At 40.5% G+C, this 14,083-nt stretch overlaps 1 protein-coding gene across 1 annotated transcript in view; it reads right to left on the bottom strand.

The window, feature by feature from the left end:
* The window catches only part of LOC108619370 (uncharacterized), a 110,095-nt gene that overhangs the window by 75,652 nt on the left and 20,360 nt on the right, over positions 1-14,083 (bottom strand). The window contains exon 2 of the mRNA XM_018015928.2: positions 10,233-10,329. The gene's annotated coding sequence lies outside the window, so the exon portion shown is untranslated. The remainder of the gene's footprint in view (positions 1-10,232; positions 10,330-14,083) is intronic.

Genomic DNA, 14,083 nt, shown 5'->3' with positions numbered 1-14,083 from the left:
TTTTTATTTAGAATCTTTCGTGCAGTTCGGACAGCTTAATTGCTTTGAGCTTGACTCCATCATTAAATGAAAACTGTAGACAAATGTACTTGAGGTAATTAACTTGTGTTCCCAATATACTTAGATAGATATACTGAGATATAGCTGCAACGCAACTAGCTGTCCGCTAATTTTGTGCGTCCGCCTAACAGTCAGTCTATCTACACTTTTTAATGAGCTTTTGGATTATGAGACGCGGGCAGCGCGACAACAACTGACCGACCGACCGACCGACCGACCGACCGACCAAGTCAAATAAACTAGCTACGTGAAGCGAAACTCATTTCAAAGCTATTAGAAGCTCGGAAACTGCAAACACAACAACAACAACAACAGCAGCAACAACAACAACAACAACAGCAACAATGAGAGCAACTACTTAGTTACATTCAGAGGCCTTGCTACAATTTCTTTGTCGAGGCATTCGTGCATGCCGAGATACCACCCCCCCCCCCCCCCCCCCCCCCCCCAACCCATCTCTCCCATCTGACCCATCTACTTTCTCATGCCGTGGAAGGATCATACTGCCACCTATTCCTGCATTGCGCTGCCCTTTGTTTGTCCAGCCAGTCAAGTGTCTGGGTGGTATAGGAGCGGGGAGCGGGGATTGGGAGCCAAGGCGAACCACTCAATATAATGAAGGTCATTAGAAATGTGCTCGAGGGCATGGCACACGCACAACTCATTTGCACTTGGCTCCAGTTGCAGGAGCGAGAGAGAGAGGGAGAGTGTTGGAGAGGGAGGGAGAGAAGTCGAGGCGAGAGGTTCGCAATCAAAAAAGTGCGTAAAGTACAAAGGCAAAAGTTTTCTTTCTTTCTGCCTTGGCCTCTCATTGTTGGCAGCTTTGGGTCATTAGGTGACGCTTGTCCATGGGCGCAAACGTAATTAGTCGGAGATGCCGGAGACGACATCAAAACATGTAAAGTAGGGAGAATGCCGCTCGACTGACCCAACGAGCCATGCCCTCGATGAGTGCGCGTTCCCCATTGGATAAGCGTCTGGGCCAGCGGCCGATGCGAGTGTTGAGTTGAGACTTGGGCAAAAACTTGGTAATTAGGATGTTTGTGCTGACAGACAGGCAGACAACTAGACAATCAGACAGTCAGACGGAGAGGCGGACAGATGGACAGATGGACAGAGGCAAAAAGAATGCGCAAAAAATGCGACTCAACGCCAAGCAAAAGAAAGTGAAATGGCAAACGGCTGTCGAACGGGTTTGCTTGTTGGTGGTGGAAGTACTCTAAGCAGCTCAAGTTAAAGTTGAAGATGTAGCTGAAGCTAAAGCCGTAGCCGTAGCCGTAGCCGTAGCCGTAGCCGTAGCCTTAGCCGTAGCCATAGCCGTAGCTGTGAGTGAGTTGAAATCCAATGCGGCTGAGATGCTAACGATAGCTGCGATTCGCAAATGAATTTGGCATCTTAAGTTGAACTTTTTTAATTAGATTTTATCATTATAATCGAGTCACAGTCGAGCCCGTTGTTCTGCCAAGTGTCAACACTGGCTTGACAGCCAACCAGCCAGCCAGCCAGCCAGCCAGCCTCTGCCACTCCCACCCACCCAATTGTAGCCGCTACGTGCCTCTTGCCCTTGGCACTTGCTCTCTTCATTTACAGTTTGACATTTTGTTGCGCTGCAAAGTAGGCAAACTGTTTGTTTGTTTGTTGGCCCAGCCAAAGGTGGCAATTGGCTGGCTGCTTACGGGTCGTAACGGCAACAGCATGGCAGCATAAGAAGTTTGGAGCTCTCAATCCGCCATTCGATTGCATATTGCAACAATGTGGCACTTGCTGCACTCTATGTGCCGCAAGGCTCTTTCCTCACTTCACAGGAAAAGGCATAAAAAAGCATATAAATAAAGCTACGTTTGCCAAGCCGATGGCAGAAATGCAGTGCAGACGCCCAAACGAGCCAATGCTGCAATTGCTGGTCTTTAAAAATACTTTGAGCAAGTACGAAAATAATACGATTTTGGCCCGGCCAAGTGTGTGTGGAACAGTGCCGTTCAGTTGAATAGGTTCGAGATTTCTGCAAGTTTGAAATGAAAACGAACTTGATTTGGGTACATAATATTCATTAGTTAATATATTATAAAAACATGCAACTCAACAATTTTATATAATATTGGAATATATCTCTATAGGATATACTTAATATTAAATGTTGCAAAAATAGTTTCCATATAACTGATCAGATAATTTTTAAGATAAGGTTCGAGTTTTCTGCAACTTTGAAATTTAAATGCAAATTTTTGAATATAGTCAAATATTGATTAATTAATATATAATGAAAACATGTAACTGAACAATTTTATATGGTATTGGGATATATATTTATAAATAAATATTGCAAAAATAGTCTGTATATAACTAATCAGATAATCTATAAAATATCTCATTTTAGACAAGTTCTTCAAAAATTAATATATTTATTTAAAATTATTTTAATTATTTATTTAACATTTAATATTAATTTATATATTTTTCATGCTCTCAAAAATGTCAAACCTATTGCGTTGAACGGCATTGTATGGGTACTTGCTATTAACAGGAAACTGAACTAACTGACCTGCCTGAAATATGAGTGAATGGCTTACTTTCAATTTGGATTCGAATCGGCTTACAATATTGATTCAGCTATTCACTGCTCTAATGTACTACAAATTGCAGCATGAATTTCCGTTCTACCTTAGCTAGGTTTGCACCTGTATACGGCTCTGATTCACAGTGATACTCGTGCTCGACTAGATACTTGTATTCATGCCCATTCCGATACTCATGCCGATACTCATACTCATACTTATGGTCGTGCTGACACTCGTATGGCTCGTAAGTAAGCTGCAACCATAAGCAGACACACAGTAGCACTCTAAGCTATGAGTGTGAGTGTGTGAGTGTGTGGGTGCATGAGTGTGTGTGTGTGTGTGTGTGTGTGTGTGTGTGTGTGTGTGTGGGTGTGTAGTTGAGGAAATGCGCTTAAGTGGCATCAACGTCAATTCTCGACGGTTTCAATCGAGTCGAGTCGAGTCGAGACGAGTCGGGTTCTGTTCTGTTCTGTTCTGGCTTGTCTCTGGTTTCTCTCCATTGCACATTCAAGTTGAAATGACGAGCAGATGAGCGTTTTTAATGTCAATTTGATAATTTGCCATAAAACCAAAGAGTGTCGAGACTCTCTCTGTGTGTGTGCGTGTTGTTTGTGCCAGGGTGTGCGTGTGCGTGTGGGTGGGTGAAACACTTTATATGCCAACGGCCACTAAGCAAATAATAACAAATGAGTAATGAGAAGCGCTTATGCGGGAGACCAATCAACTGAACCGAATGTGCGACCGTTGGATTCACCTGTCCGGTTGATAGTTTCGTTTTTTCACGCACACGCACACACAGGCTAGCAGACAGACAGATAGACACAAGCACACACACACATACACACACACACACATACACACAAGCACACACCAATGGAGACAGAAAACACTCATTGATTATTTAAACGTTTGCGGTGCTATTGTTGTCCCAGGAGAACGAGTGGCAGAGATACTAAAGGAGATAGATATAGACAGACAGAGAGACAGACAAATAGAGAGAAAGAGAGAGAGTGGGAGAGAGAGCAACATCGTCGCAGTTATAGTCACAGTGGCAGCCACAACAGCCGCAACAACAAAAACAACAACAACAACAACATTGAACGCCCCACGTGCACTTGTGTGCTTCACACTGTGGCATTCATTGTTTACCGTTTGTATCTAAAGTTTTATGCCATTGGGGCATGAATAAATATTGATTCGTCGAGCGAACGCTGCCCAATACAAAAATGTTTCACTTCAATTCCAACTGGCCAAGCGACGATCTGGGAGTCACGTTAAATGCAGTTTTTAAGTACACTTAAATGCTGCCAAATGTGAAAAGCTTTTTGGCAATGGGTGTGGGTAATCAGCTTAGGTGCTTTAACTAATCAGCTAAAGCAAAGCTTAGATCTTAGAATTGATAAGACGAAAATTGACTAAAAGTTAAAACAGAGTTAATTAGAAGACAGCTGAGATCGTACAGGAAGCAGACTTAATACTCCTTAAGCTTAAGCCCTTAAGCCCCTAAGTTAAGCTCTTTGACTTAAGCTTTAGCTAGAAGCTTTATCAGCAGCTTTATCAGCAGCTTTATCTCTAAGCTATATTTTATGTGCTTTCATACAGCTACATATATCCCTCCAATGGTTAAATAACTGAGCCAATATTCTTAAAGTAAGCTAAGATTAGCTAAATACTAATAAATTACTCTTTCTGACTTTACTCAAACTTTAGCAGACTTTTCAGCAATTTGTCATTTTAAATCAAACATTTCAATATGCTGTCATAAAGTTATTTGTTTCCTTCTGTGTCTCTCATGTCTGTCTCTGTCTGATGGCCAAATAACTCAGCCAAAGCATTCGGTTTCTTCAATACTTCTTTTCAAATGCGCTTGCCAAATCCATCCCTCTTGACTTAATGCCATTTGTAGGGTACTTTAACAAGCTCTTTGAATGTAATCAACTCAATGTATTTTATTTTATATATACATATGCATATACATATACATATATATGTATTTGTGCTGCTTCTCTATAATCTAAATGCTCAATGGAAAGTCTTGCTGAATAGAACACTAGTTGATTCAACATATTTCACTTGTCCCTCTTAAGCAGCTTTCTCTCTGTTTCTGCTTTTCTGTCGCTTACTCAATCCTGATGCGTTCCAATTACTCAAGCAGTCAATGCCATTGCAATAACAGCAGCAGCAGCAGCAACAACAACAACAACAACTTCTACTACTATAATAATGCAGTCAAAGATATAGTACTCGCCCGGGCACATTGTACGCTCAAGTAGAGCCGCGCCGCACCGCCTCGCGGCGCACTGCCTTGCATGCTGTATGCTTATTTTTAAACGTATTAAGGAAGTGGCAGGATGGAATGGCATGAAGCCGACTCTCAGACGACTCGAGTCAACTTAAACAGAGGTACATAGCAGCAGCGACTAAATAAATGATATGTACCATGTGCCACAAAGGGGCAGCTGAATGTGGCGCCACCACAGCGGCTGCAGCCGGCAGTGGGGTAAGCAAGGTAAGCAACGAGTTTCCATTGAATTGACTTTCAATTCAAGCGCTAGACATTTATCCCAGCCCGAGGTCTTTGTCAGCCCGCATTTCACAACTGTCAAAAGGTCTTCATAAAGCTCCAAATAGAAGTCCTACATGAATACATATGTATATACATGTATATATACTCAATATATATATATATATGTTTATAGAAACTCGCGGAAATACTGCTAAGCTAATAACATTAACACAATTCTTGGGAAAAAACAACATTCAGCATTCATGTTAACTTTACAGTACTTTTAACAGCTGCATAACTGAATGCAAAGCAAAAGCTGTAAGAATTAGTTTGGGAAAACTTCTGATTTTTCTTTCAACAACATTTAACAGCAAGATGAAAAAAAGGGCTTTGCGAAAGAATTCTCTTTCGTTCGTCCAAGTTTTGATTTTTTTTGGGAAAATTGTTAACTTTAAGTTGACTTATTCCTGCAGCAGTGCGATGTGTGCCAAAGGAATACGCGACACAAACAGACGAAAAACGAGGAAGAAGAAGAAAAATATAATAAAAATGCGCACTGAAGAAGAGAAAAAAGAGAAAACAACTATATCTAAGCTGACTTCGGCTTCTAAGTTTGCTGTCGAATTCATGTTGGACGCAAATTTATGACTGTCAAAAAGTTCAACTGCAAAATGTTAAGACAGAGACGAATGCGCCGAGGCCATCGAGTCGAGTCGAGTCATGTCGAGTCCGTCCAATCTGTCGCCGCGGCTGCCAGGACGAACAATGCAGGCCAAAGAAAAAAGTGTAGATATAAAAGAAATAATATTATTTCTTAACTTCTGAATTTATGGCTCGACAAGAATTTGCAGCGAGCGCCTGGTGACAATGGACCCATATTTATATATATATACTTACACATATATACCTATATATTATATATATATATGTGTGCATCAGGACAATAAAAGTCATTCCAGCTGTACTGAATGCCAAATTTGAATTAACATCCATTGGCAGGTAAGCAAAAGTTTCAGTGGATTAAACATTTGCTGAAGGTGCAGCGCAGCATAGCTCTGACTTCTGCATTCATTTGAACAAAACGCTTGAACTCTGAGAAGCAGCAGAACACTGAGGTGAACCACATTACAAGTTGGATGGCTTTGTTGACTGCCTAGGTTACGGTTCGAGTGCCCAGCCCTGTATTTATATGGCATACATTCACTCTTTAAGTGAAATAGGAGTGCTCGAGTCAGAACTGCTCTAGTCGAGCAAATATGCTGAACTTATCTTCACAGCATGTTAAGCCTCTTGCATATCACACATAAGCACAATACTTATTTTTCTGCATCTCTACTCTTTGAATTTATTTCTCAAATTTAATGAGACAGAGGGAAGGTCTATTTTATATTTTCCTAATAAGTATAAGAACCAGACATGCATATCCCTTACCCTCTTCAAGTTACGCTTAAAAAGCATTGCAGTCGATATTTATCGATAAAAGTCATAAAGTTTATTTACTTTAGCTTCATCTAATTATATTCCCAATAAGAAGCTCCTAGTTGCCCATGTCCTTAAAACTTTTCAAGTTATGCTGAATAAATTATCATAGATATTTATCGATAAATTGATAGTTCATTGATATTTGTAACTTTAATTTAAATTTCAGCTCTTTAGCAAGCACAGACAAACGTATAGATTAGCATATGCCAAATGGACCCAGCCCAGCGACTACATCTACTTAATGATCTGCTTTGCTTGTTAGCCTGAATGGCAAATCAATTGGGATTCAAGTCAATTGTTATTTAAGTTCGAGCGATTTTCCACAGACTTTAAAGAAAGGCTATTGTCAGTGTCCTGTCTGTTATGTCTGTCCGTCAGTTGCAGCAGCAGCTCCGGCAATCGCAACGACAACGCATTTTAATCAAAGCCGCAGAACCTATCAAGACATTTTTAATGACGCCCCAAGGCTGTGTGAGCCCCCATTGGCAACATTCAGGCAGTTAGTAGACGTAGCTCGCCCGCTGTGCCTTGCCGGTGTGGTTTTAAGGGTTTACAGGCAGACAGACAGACATAGAGAGATAGAGAGAGAGACAGAGAGACAGTGAGACAGACAGCGACAGTTCGGGCCGCTACGCTGTGCCGCGCGTGCCACCGCCAACCTGTCTGATATATGCTATGTCTATATACACATTTCAAATGAAACAAATGCAAATTGTTGTCATTCAGCAACATCAACGAGGACAACAACAGTCGATTGGTTTGAAGCCTGAAGCCGCCACTTGGCGTCCTGTGGCCCGTGTTGCGGCCCGCCTCGTAAATGTTCATTAATCCGCTGCCATTGCAGACAGTGCTTACAGTCTATCCCTCTCTCTCTCTCTCTCAGTGAGTGTGTGTGTGTGTATTGTGTGTGTATTAATGCGGCTGGCAAAAGTAGCTTTTAATTAGCATGTTGTCTGCGGGCCGCAACGCAGCTCGTTTGTTGCAAGTTGTTTTGGGGATTTTTGAATGGCTTTTTGGTTGACTGGCAACAAGCCCAGACGCAGGTGCTCGATGCCATTGGTAAAAGTGTACAGAGAGAGAGAGAGAGAGAGAGAGAGAGAGAGAGAGAGAAAGAGAGGGGGGAGTATGGTAGAGTCCGCTGATATGTATTTGCCTAGAGCATGAGCCGGCCGAATAGTTTTTCGGGCGGGTCGGAGAAGCTGCCACAGCTCATGGGCTCCAAGGACTTAAATGCGACTTAGGCTTAGTGTCGCCTGTGGTTTTTGTGCTTGCGATTTTGCGCGAAATGAGAGATAGAGAGAGAGAGAGAGAGAGAGAGAGAGAGAGAAAGAGATAGTAAGTAGGTGCTTGAGCAGCGCATAGATAAGTATCTAAGCACGTGAGTCCAATAAGTTATCCCTCGTGTAGCGATTTATGTCTACGCCATTAGATAGTTGGCATTTGCCTAAGCCAAGCCACGAAAACTTTTCAACAATAAATTTGCCATGAAAAGCTAATTACTAGTGTAGCAAGAAAAGAAAAACAGAAAGTGCGTACAAATGTATTTTCAAATTGGATTTGCTTGAAGAGAAGACACAATCATAGGATGATATTGTGGAGCTTTAACTGGATTCAACTTGGTAGATAAATATAATTAATATGGCTAATAAGATAAGTGCGCATTTCATTAATTACATCAATTACCATGAAAATAATGTACATATATGGATAAATATTCGATGCCTAATCATGCATAACTATTGATTAATATTTTTGCATTGAGCATCAACCTCCCGTATTGAAGCCCAGCTGCGCTCGATTCTTTATGGAAGTACGCACGCACACACACTCGCACTCACATACCATCACATCTCAATTATCCGTAAACGCTTAATAGCCCATTAGTGGGCTGCCTGGCCCTCGTCATCCGCATTATGGCAGTCACGCACATTGAAATTATAGACCCTAAAGCCGGACATTTTTCCACAGGCCGCGATTTAGCAATTTTTCTCTAATTTTATTATTGATTAATGCAAACTTTAAATATTCAATATTTGCAAGTGTTTAAATATTCAATTTTCCGCTGGATAATAATATAATTATGCATAATATTCGGGGCATGGACTAGGATAGAAATTAATTGGAAAATATCATGTGATACTGGAAACATTGCAGTTGTTCAATATGCAGAGGAAATTCTATATGAGCTGAAAGGAATAGAATACTCGTTTTCAAGAAAGGATTAACGTAATTCAATTATTATTGTATTTTAAGGCTTCCATTTCTAAAATTCTTTAATTCTATATTATATATTATATATTTTTGAGTTTTGGTTTTCAACCCAATTCATATTATAAATCTGAGCTCTTTAGGTATTTCTTAAATATACCACGCCCTAATTAGGCGTATTGTAAAACATTTTAATGCTACTCCAGACGAGCGTATCTATGTTCAAACTTTAAATTTCTTTAGATTGGCTCGACAGACAGTCGAAGCGATGGACGATTCGACATTCAACATATTCCTTCAGTAAGTAAACGAACCTGAATATTCCCTCAAGTCTTAGCTGCTATTCCACATTCAAAGCAGTCTAAACTGTAATCAAATTTGATCTTGGCCAGCAAAGCGTCGTCTATTGACAAAGCTAAGCGATATGCAAAACAATAGACCGAAGTTTAACTCCTTCAAAGTGCGTCAGGCATTGAGAATTTCTTGGCAATGATTCGAGTTGTGAATTAACTTGCCACATTAGACGCTTCATTGGCATGGCGAACGGATGTGCTGCAAATCGTCTATTGTCAAGCAGCGCTGTAATTTGAGGTAAATGCAGTCTATGGCAGGGCACGGCAGGGCGGGGCGGGGCAAGGCTGTGGCATGAGGAGCATATCTCGATGCACGCTAATCAGACGGCACGCAGGCGCATGACACAAAAAGCCAAAACAGAAACACAAACAAAGCAAGGCAGGGCCACAGGGGGCTGCATAGAAGTTAAAGGAGATGGTTGTTGTAGTTGTTATTGTTGCTGCTGCTGTCGCTGCAATTGTTGTTCATTGCTGCTGTTGTATTATTATTAGGCATAAAGTGCTGAAGCTGCTGTTGCTGCCTTCGGCCCAGGCCTAAGTAACACGATTTTTCTTCATTATTATTTCTTGGCACGCGATCTGACAAGTTAGACGACTCGCCGTTGCCGTTGCTGTTGTAGTTGTCGTTGTCGTTGTCGTTGTCGCTGCAGTGGTTGTTATTGCTGTACATTTCTAGTTGCTGTTGCTGTTGGACTTTGAGCTAGTCAAGCAAGCTGTCGCCATCGCCATCGCCATCGCCTTGGCTGTCGTGTTATGCGATTTACATGAAGTGTTGGCGCAGGCAAAATTTTCACGACGCCTGCTGGCCCCCACCCGGCAGCGACAGCAGCAGCAGCAACAGCAGCAGCACCAGCAGCAGCAGCTTGACGCGCCAACCGGCCTTGCCCATTTCTACAACAACAACAACAACAACAAGCACAAAAACAAAACCAAGACACCCCACAGTTGATGTCTATCTTTAAATATACTATACATATACATATATACGTATAGTATATACATGTATTACACATCTATATGCATTTATAATCTACTTTTATAAAGAAATTACATTTGACGACTTACTCGCAATTAGCCACGTCTGCAACTGGTTGGCTCGTTGTCTTGCCTCTGTTTATTATTCCAGTTCTCTGTGCATGCAACTTCACATATAAGAGTCGACCTGTAAGACAAAAAACAAAAGAAAACATTATTAGTCATATGTGCAGAGCCAAATCATATTCGAAATCTCTGCACCCACCCGCTAACCGACAGAGTAAATTGATCTTATCCGTTATATTTGAAATTTCTTATACATATGCATATATTTTTGCATCATCCTGCATGTATTCTGTGCATTTCATACCTTCGAAGAACTAATATTTCAATCATTATGCGATTATTTTATGCAATTTAAACTTTTAAATTAATTTTATATTTAAATTTTTTGAAAAGTCTAGCTCTAACTGATATTTGATATAGTTTTTAATCGATAACCCAAAAACTGGAATAGTTATCGATATTTAAAAACAAATTCAAACTGCACAGCCTATGCAGGGATATACAGCCAAAATTTCAAGTTTCTAGCTCTTGTAGTTTCTGAGATCGTCGCGTTCAAACAAGATTAGAGGAATGGATTATTCCAAATCGACTCAGCTCGTCGTAACTTAATGTCAAGCCTCATTCTGCCCTTATTTCTGTTATACACATACCAAACCCATCTTGATTTCCTATTTTCAGTAGGGCTAGGGTATATAAATTTTAACAATTCGTATTTGCTTATCCGCAAATAAGCAAGTCCATTTTTAATCCAACAGCGAATTTAGTCAGTCAATAAATCAATTGATTAAAAACAAAAATAAACCATTTATAGATTCAAAGATAAGATACGCATTACATTTTTCGTGAATGAATAGAAATCCACTTAGTTTCAGTTAGATTTTCGGGCCAACAATAGTGCAGTACAATCTACGTGCACAAGTTTATCTAGCTTATCGTTTTGGTTATTTTCCGTGAGGACATATGTTTATGCGCCCAAATTTATGACGATCTTATCGCACACCGCTCGACATTTGATGGTCTTCAGCAAAAAGTAAATAAACAACAAACTATAGAAAATTAACTTAACAAATGATTTGAAACATTTTTGACTAATTGTTTTTTATAGGGTAATCAAAATATCATATGTTAGACTGAAACTCCAGGCAAATGGGCTTGCCAATGATAAACTGATAATATTGATTATATCACAATTTATGGTTTTATTATATTTATCTAATGTGACGCCTTTGGAAGAACTATTAACTAGCCTTGATTCGGATTCAGCCCGTGCATAAATCGCGTTTGATGCTCTGCTCGACCTTGGCTGATAAGAAAGTAACAACCAAAATTCTTATCTATTTGCATAGCGTAAGGCACGGCAGCCATTCGAGTATCGCTGCCTGAAGTCTTATCACTCTTAGCTTTGAGCCGAAATCGTATTGGACTAGCTCGCTCTCCTTCTCTCCCTCTCTCTTTCACATACACAATCCCTCTCTGTCTATCAATCTCTTTTGAAGTCTTCACGTGAGCGCTGTGCGCAGATTAATTAATCGCACTAAAAACGTAAGCGAAAAGTAAAGAAATATAATTTAAATGGAGCTTTATGCACATAAATAAGTAAAGCAGAGATAAAAGCAGTGGCTGCGGCAGCGGCAGAAGCTGCGGCAGCGGCAGAGGCAGTGGATAAGAAGCACAGTTTGGCTTGCCGGCGGGCCGCAGACACATTACATTTTCTGCTCCAGATACGCTTTTCACAATTTTTACACGCACACACACACACACACACACACACACACACACACAGACACACACGCAGCAGATGGCGACTTTTGATTTTACTTTTGCCAACGCGGCGTATGCGCAATGTTTGCAAGCGGAGCGTGCGCACAGAAAGCAAACAGCGCCGAAAAACAGACAAACAGGCAAACAAACAAGCAAGCAAACAACGCACACTTACACACTTGCACACACACATACACATACACACACACACACTCATCTGACTACAAGTCAGTCAGTCAGTCAGTCTGACAGCCACTGAGCCATGGGCGTTTGTAAGTCGTGTATATATGTATGTATGTATGTTTATAGGTATGAAAAGTGAAAATTGCATTTGTTTTTAATGCAGCTGAAAATTAAGACGAAAATGTGTGGCAAGGTTGACGAGCAGATAGCAGGCAAGCATACAGCGCCAATCAGGTGAAAGGGGACAGCGCAATGAGCGGCAAAAGGTGCGCTAATCAGCCAAAAACAGAAAAAAAGAAAACACAAAATAAAAGAGAGCAAGCAAAGAAACGAAATTTCCAGCGGGCCAAGGGAAAAGCTAACGAGAGTGCGAAAACAAGAAATCTACTTTTCACTCGAGCACAAATTTGCATTACAATAAACACGAGTTTCGAGCTCGAATATTAAATTTAATCACACTGTAATAATAACGCATTAATTCAAAATATTTATAAAAAAAAAGTAAAGGGAGAAAAAAAACTTTGAAATGCCCGCAGAATTTACTCGAATCAGCGACAATTTCGCAATCTAATCACAATTTGTGATTTAAATTTAAAGAGCGTTTTAGTGGATGTGAGTCAATCAACGCATGCAGACAGACAGATAGAAAGAGAGAGAGAGAGAGAGGGAGGGGATGACAGAGGGGGAGAGAGAGAGAGAGAGAGAGTGCAGCTGCGGTCAGCCTGATCTCATCTGTTAATCCCATTGCACTCACATATGCAAAACTCATTGGCATTTGTCGGCTGTCCAGGGTGCCCACATCACGTGGTCAAACGACATTGCCATCGATGCCCAGCACCATCATCATCATCATCATCATCATCATTAATTAAACACTTAATTAAAACTGCAACTGGCTGCTGCTGCTGCTGAGAGGGAGAGGGAGAGAACGCGAGGGGAGGTTAACAGCGCTTTCAAATGCAATCCACTGCGCATCGCGTGGCGATTGAGGCAGGAAGGGGGCGTGGCGTGGATGCGATAAATTGATTAGGCGGCATTTGCTTGCTGAGCGCTTTCAGCAGCCAACTGGCAAAAAGCAATAACAACTATTAACGGCATTTCAAATGCGAGCCGCTGAAAGCAACAACAACAACAACAATGGGAGCAACTAATAGCAACCAAATGATAGGTTTAATAAATAACACATTTATATATATATATTTACAAGTATATATATGTATATCTGATTGAAATTAACGCCACTTTCATTTTTCATCATGATATTCATTGAAATTGGGCAATGATTCGAAAGAGGTTGAGGAAGCAGAGCGATAACCGATAAGTGGCAGGCGATAAGCGATAACATGTAAACAATTTATGTGCCATATATAACATATTCACACACACACTCACACAAAGATGTGTTTAATACACTTTATAAACGCTTGATTAGCAGAGAGTGTACGAAATTAGGCCCAGGTGTGTGTGTGTGTGTGTGTGTGTGTGTGTATGTGTGAAGCCTTTTCATTACACCTTGCTAAACGCTTTTAAAGCGCTTTCATAAATAAATATTGAAAAATTTCATTCACATCACAAATCGAGGTGTTTTCGATGTAGTAAATGATAGACGATAATCTATATGCATATATATACATATATGTGTATATTATGTGTGTGAATCATCAAAGTCCGATGAGCTGCAAAGAGATATTTGAATATGAAATTTATGCTCTATTCAGAGAAAGGGAAAGGAGAAGGGAAACAGCAACAATAGCTTTGGCAAACATATACATGCTAAATAAGTATGTATAATAAGAAAGTACTATCTAAATAATACATGGGTTCGTAGGTTCTTCTTCAATTGAGTCTACGTCACCGCAGCTGATATAAGATTAGGCAGACAAAATACATATAAAAATATATAAAGTGGGCAGCAACTATGAGATATTTCG

This window comes from Drosophila arizonae, chromosome X (genome assembly GCF_054131065.1).
Source record: "Drosophila arizonae isolate 15081-1271.41 chromosome X, UAZ_ARI_1.0, whole genome shotgun sequence".
In the NCBI taxonomy this organism is placed as follows: Eukaryota; Metazoa; Arthropoda; class Insecta; order Diptera; family Drosophilidae; genus Drosophila; species Drosophila arizonae.
Note: the sequence above shows the minus strand (reverse complement) of the source record. Positions and strands in the feature narration are given on the sequence as shown.